This window comes from Leopardus geoffroyi, chromosome C2 (genome assembly GCF_018350155.1).
Source record: "Leopardus geoffroyi isolate Oge1 chromosome C2, O.geoffroyi_Oge1_pat1.0, whole genome shotgun sequence".
NCBI classification, from domain to species: domain Eukaryota; kingdom Metazoa; phylum Chordata; class Mammalia; order Carnivora; family Felidae; genus Leopardus; species Leopardus geoffroyi.
The window spans coordinates 136,829,628-136,839,261 of NC_059333.1; the positions used below are offsets into that span (position 1 = coordinate 136,829,628).

The 9,634-nt window shown below is 38.6% G+C and overlaps 1 pseudogene; it reads left to right on the forward strand.

Moving 5' to 3' along the window:
- The first annotated feature begins 839 nt into the window (after nucleotides 1–839).
- LOC123610407 lies at nucleotides 840–6,681 on the forward strand (annotated as a pseudogene).
- The last annotated feature ends 2,953 nt before the right edge of the window (nucleotides 6,682–9,634 follow it).

Genomic DNA, 9,634 nt, shown 5'->3' on the forward strand with positions numbered 1-9,634 from the left:
CTTTTAACAATATCAATGTTTCACTATATAGCCACATGGAATTCATCTTAACAAAGTAGAATTTAACATATCAGGTCCATTTAGCATTTTCTCACAAGCATGAATAGTGACAGCACCAGTATTTCTAGAACCTTTGTAGTGAATTGCAGCCAATAGAATAGTCTCATTGTTTTGGTTTCACCAAATTCTGCAATTTACTCAATTGTTCTCTCTGGCCCTTTGCATAAGTAGATTGAAGATATTTGCCTCCACTTAAATTCTTTTGTGAAACTTGAAATTACTTTCAGTATTAGTGGTATTTTTCTTTGAGAAATCAGCAGCTAAATAACAAAGAAAAAATTTAGCTAAACATCATCTTACAGATTTCACCCACAAAAAAAGGGGGGGTTATTTATTTATTACCAATCCAACCTACCCATTCTCTCTTTTTTAGACAGAAGCCATAAAAGGTCAAGTGAAAGCATTCTATTAAGAAACAATGGAGCTCAGATTTAAAGCACACATGGCCAAAGGTGCTGCAAACCAGGGATTGGGAGAAGATTAGAGGCAGTGAATAATAATTCTTCAAGTCTTGCAAGAAAAAATGGCATCCAACAAACCAAAAAGCAGACTCAACTATGGAAAACAAACTGATGGTTACCAGAGGAGAGGTGGATCCCGGGGGATGGGGGGGGGGGAGGGGCGGGGGGGAGATGGGTGAAAGAGGTGAAGGGGATTAAAGAGTACACTTACCTTGATGAGCACTGAGTAACATATGGAAATATTGAATCACTATAGTGTACACCCAAAACGAATAAGATACTGTATGTTAACTAAATGGAAATTAAAATATATTGCAAAAAGTGGGAGGGAAAAATAATGGAAAGAGTAATAAAGTGGAAAAGACAGAGCCTGAAGAATTTTGGTGGAAAAAGTACTGGATGGATGCCTAATGACTGGGAAAGTGGAGTATTTCCTGAAGCGGAAGGGATTTACTGACAATACTGAAAATACTTGGGATCCTGAATAAAATTTAGATTGTCCAGAGTTAATTGAAGCATTTCTTAATTCTCAAAAAGGAGATACAAAAAGAAAACCTTTATCTGACAGTGAATCTAATGACAGCAAATCAAAGAAAAGAGATGCCACTGATAAGCCAAGGCTTTACCAGAGGTCTTGACCTAAACAAAAAATTAGTGCCGTAGACAGCAGTGGTGAATTAATGTTTGTCATAACATGGCAATATTGAGATGAGATACAGCTGGCCAAAGAGGCAAATATGACGTGTCCTTGAATTGTAAATGCTTTTTATGAACCGAGACTAACTCAGCATCTATTTAAATTCCAGTTAGTTAACATACAGTATAATATTAGTTTCAGGGATAGAATTGAGTGATTCATCACTTACATACAACACCCAGTGCTCATCTCAACAAGTGCCCTCCTTAATGCCCACCACCTATTTAACCTATTCCCCCACCCACCTCCCCTCCAGTAACCATCAGTTTGTTGTCTATAGTTAAAAGTCTGCTTCCTGGTTTGCTTCTTTCTTTTTTTCCCTTATGTTTATCTGCTTTGTTTCTCAAATTCCACACATGAGTGAAATCATATGGTGTTTGTCTTTCTCTGAATGGCTTATTTTGCTTAGCATAATACTCTCTAGCTCCATCCATGTCATTGCAAATGCCAAGTTTTGGTTCTTTTTGATGACTGAGAAATATTCCATTATGAATATATATATATATATATATATATATATATATATATATATACACACACACACACACACACAAGTATATATACACACATACACACATATTATATATATATATATATATACTCACGTGTGTGTGTGTGTGTATATATATATATATATATATTCCATTGTGTGGTATATATACCACATCTTTATCCATTCATCAGTCAATGGACATTTGGGTTCTTTCTTTAAATTGGCTATTGTTCACTGCTGGGAATTTATCCAAGGGATACAGGAGTACTGATGCATAGGGGCACTTGTACCCCAATGTTCATAGCAGCACTCTCAACAATAGCCAAATTATGGAAAGAGCCTAAAAGTCCATCAACTGATGAATGGATAAAGAAATTGTGGTTTATATACACAATGGAATACTACGTGGCAATGAGAAAAAATGAAATATGGCCTTTTGTAGCAACGTGGATGGAACTGGAGAGTGTGATGCTAAGTGAAATAAGCCATACAGAGAAAGACAGATACCATATGGTTTCACTCTTATGTGGATCCTGAGAAACGTAACAGGAACCCATGGGGGAGGGGGAGGAAAAAAGGAAAAAAAAAAAAAAAAAAAAAGAGGTTAGAGTGGGAGAGAGCCAAAGCATAAGAGACTGTTAAAAACTGAGAACAAACTGAGGGTTGATGGGGGGTGGGAGGGAGGAGAGGGTGGGTGATGGGTATTGAGGAGGGCACCTTTTGGGATGAGCACTGGGTGTTTTATGGAAACCAATTTGGACAATAAATTTCATATATTATAAAAAATAAAAAAATAAATAAAAGAGAAAAAAAAATAAAATAAAAAAAAAATAAATTGGCTATTGTTGATAATGCTGCCATAAACACTGGGATGCATGTGTTCCTTCCAATTACTATTTTTGTATCCTTTGGATAAATACCTAGTAATGCAATTGTTGGATTGTAGAATAGTTCTATTTTTAACTTTTTGAGAAATCTCCATACTGTTTTCCAGAGTGGCTATACCAGTTTGTATTCCCACCAACATAGAGCATTCTCCTTTCCCACATACTCACCAACACCTGTTGTTTCCTGAGTTATTGATATTTGACACTCTGACAGGTGTGAGGTGGTATCTCACTGTAGTTTTGATTTGTATTTCCCTGATGATGAGTAATGCGGAGCATCTTTTCATGTGTCTGTTGGCCATCTGTGTCTTCTTTGGAAAAATATCTATTCGTGTCTTCTGCCCGTATTTTAAGTGGATTATTTGTTTTTTGAGTGTCGAGTTTGATAAGTTTATTATAGACTTTGGATAATAGCCCCTTAACAGATATGTCATTTGCTAATACCTTCTCCCATTCCAAAGGTTGTCTTTTAGATTTGTTGAATGTCTGGGACACAAGAGGGGACATTTTTAAAAATATAATTTATGGTCAAATTGGCTTCCATACAACACCCAGTGCTCATTCCAACAAGTGCCCTCCTCAGTGCCCATCACCAACTTTCCCCTCTCCCCCACCCCCCCCCCCATCAACCCTCAGTTTGTTCTCTGTATTCAAGAGTAACAGGGGAAATTATTCACTCTTCTGGGAGTGCTTCCCTGAGAGCAGCAAGCATGGAGGCCCCTCACTGAGGACAAGGTATCTGGCTGGTGCCAGTTGAATGTTTGTGTCCCAACATTTTTCAGATCACTATTTTCATGCTGTCTGCCTCTGGGTTGCTTGTCTGTCTGGAGGAGTGCAGTGCAATTTGGGTTCTATCCCAGCCAAGCCTGCTGAATTTTAAAACTCTAAATTTCAGAGACATGCTGTGGCTGGGGTCTGTGCTGATCTCCTGGGGAAGGGTCTCACTGTGCAGGGACTGATGCAGGTTTGACCGAGAAGGGCAGTGGCACCAAAACGCAGGGGGGTGGGATTTGCAGCAAAGCAGGCTAAACAGTCAGTGGTCAGTGTCTCAGCACCCCAGCAGGTGTCTCTGGGCCCATGCTGAGGGACGGCGGGGGGGGGGGGGGGGGCACGGTGGGAGTGGCACCCTCTGGCTCTTTTGTCCCCAGAGAAGGGTCTCTACAAAAGCCACCTCTCACAGATGTACTCTAAGAAGAGCGACAGTCTCTCCCCATGTGCCTTAGGAAACCCTCAGATGGCGCCATTTGCTGTGGCATTGCTTGCCTGCCTTCTCTCCAGGAGTAGGATAGCACCCTCAAGGCTCTATCCCAGCCAAGCCCTCGGACCCCTAAAACTCCAGTCTTAGGAGCCCCACTGGTTGCAAAAACTCAAAGATCAGCCCCTCTCATTCTTTCAGCCAATGGTTTTGGGGAACCGTTCTCCTTGTGTGTATCCACTCCACTCTCTCTTGTCTTTCTCTGTGACCGGGGTCCCCTCCCCTCTGCAGCACCTGCAATCCGTTTCTCCCCTAAACCACATCTTTCCATATCCTACATTCCTGTATGTAGATTCTTCTCTCCCTCTAGTTGTGCAGTTTGTTCTGTCAATCCTCAGATTGATTTCCTGGGTATGCAGAATGATTTGATATTTGCCTAGCTGTGTTTGAAAGACAAGGCAAGCCTAGAGTTAGTCCTCCTACTACACCACCATCTTATCTCTCTGTCTAGCACTGGTTACTTTGAATAAATACTGTCTGTGTTGTTTTTTTTATCAGAAAAGAATATTTGAGATCATGTGTTATTTTGACCATTATATTATCACTTGAGGCCATATATTATTTCCTTTGCATTAGAGAACAGCTTTTCTAAATGTTGGTGGAAATCCCCATAGTTATTACTCAATCAGAATTTGTATTTAACTCCTATATGCCTAAGGACCATTCTGGATTTTTTGTTATTTGGGGTTTTTTCGTGTGTATATATAACACATATGGAAATGGTTTTCTTTTTCTTTTCTTTCTCTTTCTCTTTCTTTCTTTTTCTTTCTTTCTTTCCTTCCTTCAACATTCACCAAAACAAAACAGAATTTCATAACCATGGATAAGCCCATGTTTCTTGGATGCCATCATTTTGATGGCAACTAAGAAATAAGTCACTTCAAGTCAAATTGAAATTTTTCCTAAAGATGGGGCGCCTGGGTGGCACAGTCGGTTAAGCGTCCGACTTCAGCCAGGTCACGATCTCGCGGTCCGTGAGTTTGAGCCCTGCGTCGGGCTCTGGACTAATGGCTCAGAGCCTGAAGCCTGTTTCCAATTCTGTGTCTCCCTCTCTCTCTGCCCCTCCCCCGTTCATGCTCTGTCTCTCTCTGTCCCAAAAATAAATAAACGTTGAAAAAAAAAATTAAAAAAAAAAAGAAATTTTTCCTAAAGCCCTAAACTTTCAAATTAAATAGATAATTTTATAATTAATTGGATAATTTAAAGTAAATGATTTAAATTGGACAATTAGGCTCTTTCCATAACGTGGCTATTGTTGAAAGTGCTGCTATAAACATTGGGGTACAAGTGCCCCTATGCATCAGCACTCCTGTATCCCTTGGGTGGTTTATATACACAATGGAATACTACGTGGCAATGAGAAAGAATGAAATCTGGCCTTTTGTAGCAACGTGGATGGAACTGGAGAGTGTTATGCTAAGTGAAATAAGTCATACAGAGAAAGACAGATACCATATGTTTTCACTCTTATGTGGATCCTGAGAAACTTAACAGAAGACCATGGGGGAGGGGAAGGGAAAAAAAAAAACGGTTAGAGAGGGAGAGAGCCAAAACAAGAGACTCTTAAAAACTGAGAACAAACTGAGGGTTAATTGGGGGTGGGAGGGAGGGGAGGGTGGGTGATGGGTATTGAGGAGGGCACCTGTTGGGATGAGCACTGGGTGTTGTATGGAAACAAATTTGACAATAAATTTCATACTTAAAAAAAATAAATTGGACAATTTAAAAGCAGCCATATCAGAATCCATATCCATATTTTATTTGCAAAAGCCCTGAAAGACTAACAACAACCTCCCCACCCAAATGAGGAAACTAGAGAAGTCCTGGTGTGTTGTAATTAGGTAAGCGAGGTTAGGTAAATGGACTTTTATATTATTATTTCATTTTATTTTATTTTTAGTTAAATGGACATTTTGGAGATTCCTCCTGGTGAACCATTACTTTACACGTTGAAATGCCTAAAAGAGATTGACTAAATGTGTCTAAATGCAACTAAATGGGACTAAAAGGTCATGATTCAAGGAATGCCTAAAACTTCATTCTTGGAAACCTAATGATAATCAGATGGTTAAAGATGTCAGCAATTTAGGACCTGCTGCAATAAATGGGTGAACAGACTTCTGTAATCTTAATCCTTGACCTGCATGTGTTTTCTTTATCCCAACTCCTTTTTTACATGTAGGCTCAATCTTCTCAGTATTTGGGTTACTGAGTTCTGCTTCCTAGCAGAAGCTAAGAAAAAAACAGTAACTTTGTAGTAATCAGAATGTTATCCAACTGCATATTACTTACTTTAGTGTACACAGTACTCAATAAACAGTTTTATTTTCAAAAAGAAAAAGAAAAAAGAAACAATGCATTCTTCCCTATAAACTCTAGATAAATTATTTAGTCCTTCTCTTTTTTCCTCACAGATAGAACTGAAGCCCAGAGATATTTATATATATTCCCTTACTCTGAAATTACCTACGTAACTTGCTTGTGATTGAAAGCTTTCCAAAAACCATTTGGGTCTCCGTGCATCACTCTAGTGACCACATGTTAATTCTAGTAACTAGACTGCAGCCAACACACGTCACACGTGTGTTTCCTCTGCCGCCAGTCTTGCACGCCCACACCTTATTACTAAAGCAATTTAAAGAACTGTATTCTGAAATGATAAAACAATTCTTTTCATGTTATTTTTCGCTTCTAGATTTCTCACTTCAGTTGAATGGGACATGCTTACCCCACTAACCAGACTGATGACCCGCCTTGTGCTGCCCCATCTGTGTATGTGTAGACTCTCTTGGTCCATTGAACAGCCTTTGGCTGCAGTTGTTCACTGACCTGTCTATTGCCCCCTGATTTCAGATCAGGAGTTTCTTTAAGGCAAGAATCATCTCTCGTATGCCTCTAAGTCCCTAATCATCTGGCACAATGCCTGGCACACAGGAAATGCTCAAAAGTTAGTGTTGAATGAACACATGACACATACAATATACTGTCCTATGAGTAAAACCATGTCTGATACACAGAGGAAATTTCATACCAACTTCGACATGCTTTTTTTTTCTCTTTTTCTTTTCTTTTTTAAGTAGGGCCCATGCCCAACATGGGGCTTGAACTCATGACTCCAACATTAAGAGTTGTATGCTCTGCTAACTGAGCCAGCCTGACACTCCAATATTCTCAACTATAACTGTTATGTGTCTAAATGCAGATTTAAAGTATGTATATATATATTACATATATATATATATGTAATATATATATGTAAATATATATGTAATATATGTACTAATTAGTAACATGTATAATTAGTAATATATTTATATATAAATATAAAATAATATATACTAATATATATATATATGCGTGTGTGTGTATGTGTGTATATATATATACTCGGCCCTTTGCATCTGTCTTTCATTCTAGGAAATATCCTTTATTTCTCTGAGAATATCCTTCATTCTATTTCTCAATCCATGAGATTATATTTTCTCCTAAAACTCCTACTAATCAAATGTTACAACTTCTATATCTGTTGTCTCTTAACTGCATATTCATAGATTTATCCATTTATTCCATTTATTTATCTCTATCTCTTTGTGCTGTGTTCTAAGAGAAATTTCTTTAGCTTGAGTGCTCAGCTGTATCCATTGGTTCATGCATTAAATTTTTTCCCAGTACTATATTTCTATTGAGGTAATTTACATACAGTGATATGTACAAGTTTTAAGTATAGTTCAATGAGTTTTAGCAAATGTATATAGCTATCTTTCATGAAAGATCTCAATTTATTGTTACCTACAAATCCATCCTGAAAAAAATGAATAATTGAACTTCAGGAAAAAGAAAATGGAGTTCAGAGGAATAAATAGCCATATGAAGTATTACAAAAATGTATTCTTAAATCTAAAGAATCGTTTGTTAAAATATTCAAAATAATCTGACACTAAACTCCAGTTAAAATCAACACAGGAATGAGCAAAGAGGAGGAAGCAGAAGACAAATGCATACTACATTTTTTATTGTTTTAATGGAAGGCTATATAGACACTAATTAACTCTATACACAAGAACAATACATGTAAAGGTTTCTGTTAAATTTTAAGAGTAATCCCAGTAGAGTAACAACAACAACAAAAAAAGTGGATAATCAGAGCATTTTGGTAGGTCCATTGTGAGAAGGTAATATCTGAACTCAAACTGAAAGGGTGAGAAGATCTTACCAGGCAAAGTGGGGAAAGAATATTCCAGACAGAGGGAAAAGCATGTGCAAAGGACCAGAGGCAGCAAAGAGATTGGCATGTCTGAGGAACAGCAAAGAGACCAGTAGAGCTGGAGCTCTGAGAAGAGTGAGAAAGAAGCAGTTAGATCTGAAAGGTAGGAAAGAGGCACCATGCAAGGCCTTTAGACAATTTCAAAGGCTTGGATTTTATTCTAAGTTCTGAGGGAAGCCTTTGAAGTGTTTTAAGCAAGGGACTGATTTATGTTTTTATGAAGCCACTATGGAGAACAAGTTACAGAGGAAGAAAAATGGAATTCCGGAGAGTAGGTCAGAGGCAATGGGGACTGGGTTAGGAGACGGCGATGGTGACAGAACAAAGTGGAGGAACTGGGGGAATATTTTAGAGGGAACACTGACAATCCCGGCCTGGATATCCCCGGATATGAGGGGTGACGGAGAGGAGAAAAGTGAAGATGTCTCTCAGGCTTCTTGTTTTCACAGAAAAGCTGTTTTATAAGTAGGCGAATGGCTTTCATAACTGGGTGGCCCTCACTGGGCTAGGAAAGGACTCCATCTGAGAAGAGAACAGGGAGTGGGGTGGAAAACCCCTGCCCTATTTCAAACCGTGAAGATGCAGATGCCCTATCAGATGTCCCAGGGCAGGTGTCGTGCACAGACAATACACAAACCTGGCATTGGTGAACAGTTCAGTGATCTTCAAACACAGGGGACTGGTGAGATGATCTCGGAGAGAGTGCATGGATGCAGAAGGCCCAGGGTGGACAACCACGCTTTCCAAATGCCAGCAAGTGAACAAGAAAAGGAGAGGCACAAAAGATGCTAAGGAACAGCTGCCAGAAGGAGGAAGGTAAATCTCTGTACATCAAATGATCATTTAACATGTAAGTCTTTCTTTCAGCTCCAATTAATATTTAAGGGTGGTGTTCCATCCAAAGAAAAAAATCCTAATATGTGCATCAATTTTAGCTATGTGACTCAGTTCCTTCCATGACGCTGGCTCCCAACTAATGGCTGAATTTTCATTCAGTGATTGTTATCCTCCTTTTCCAAAATCTACATCTCATTATCAGGTCATCCTCAAAGCTACTGAAAAAATTACTAAATAATTCCCTTTTCTCCTCCTGGTTCCCTTTCTCCTCTTATACTCAATCTCACTAATGGAGAAAACAAATGGTGTTCCAGGAGTTGGAGTTAAAAACAACTCTTCCGGAATAGTTATAACTCTATCATTTGATAGAAAGAGAAAGGACATTGGTCTCAGGAAGATTTGAGTCTGAATCTGGCTCCATCAATTTCTAGTTCTTTCACCTTGAGCAAACCCCTGAAATTTTCTGAGCTTGCTTCTTCTTCTATAATGCAGAGAATGTTCCCACCCAACTTTTAGGATTGGTAAAAGTTTTAGAAATAATACACATAAATACTTGGCACAAAGTAGGATTCAATGAATAGTAGCCATGTAATAACATTTTAATTCCTCCCTGAGAAGACCTAAAAATCTTACTTTCATTGTAATTCAAGAACCCCTCTGCAGATCCATTAAAATATATA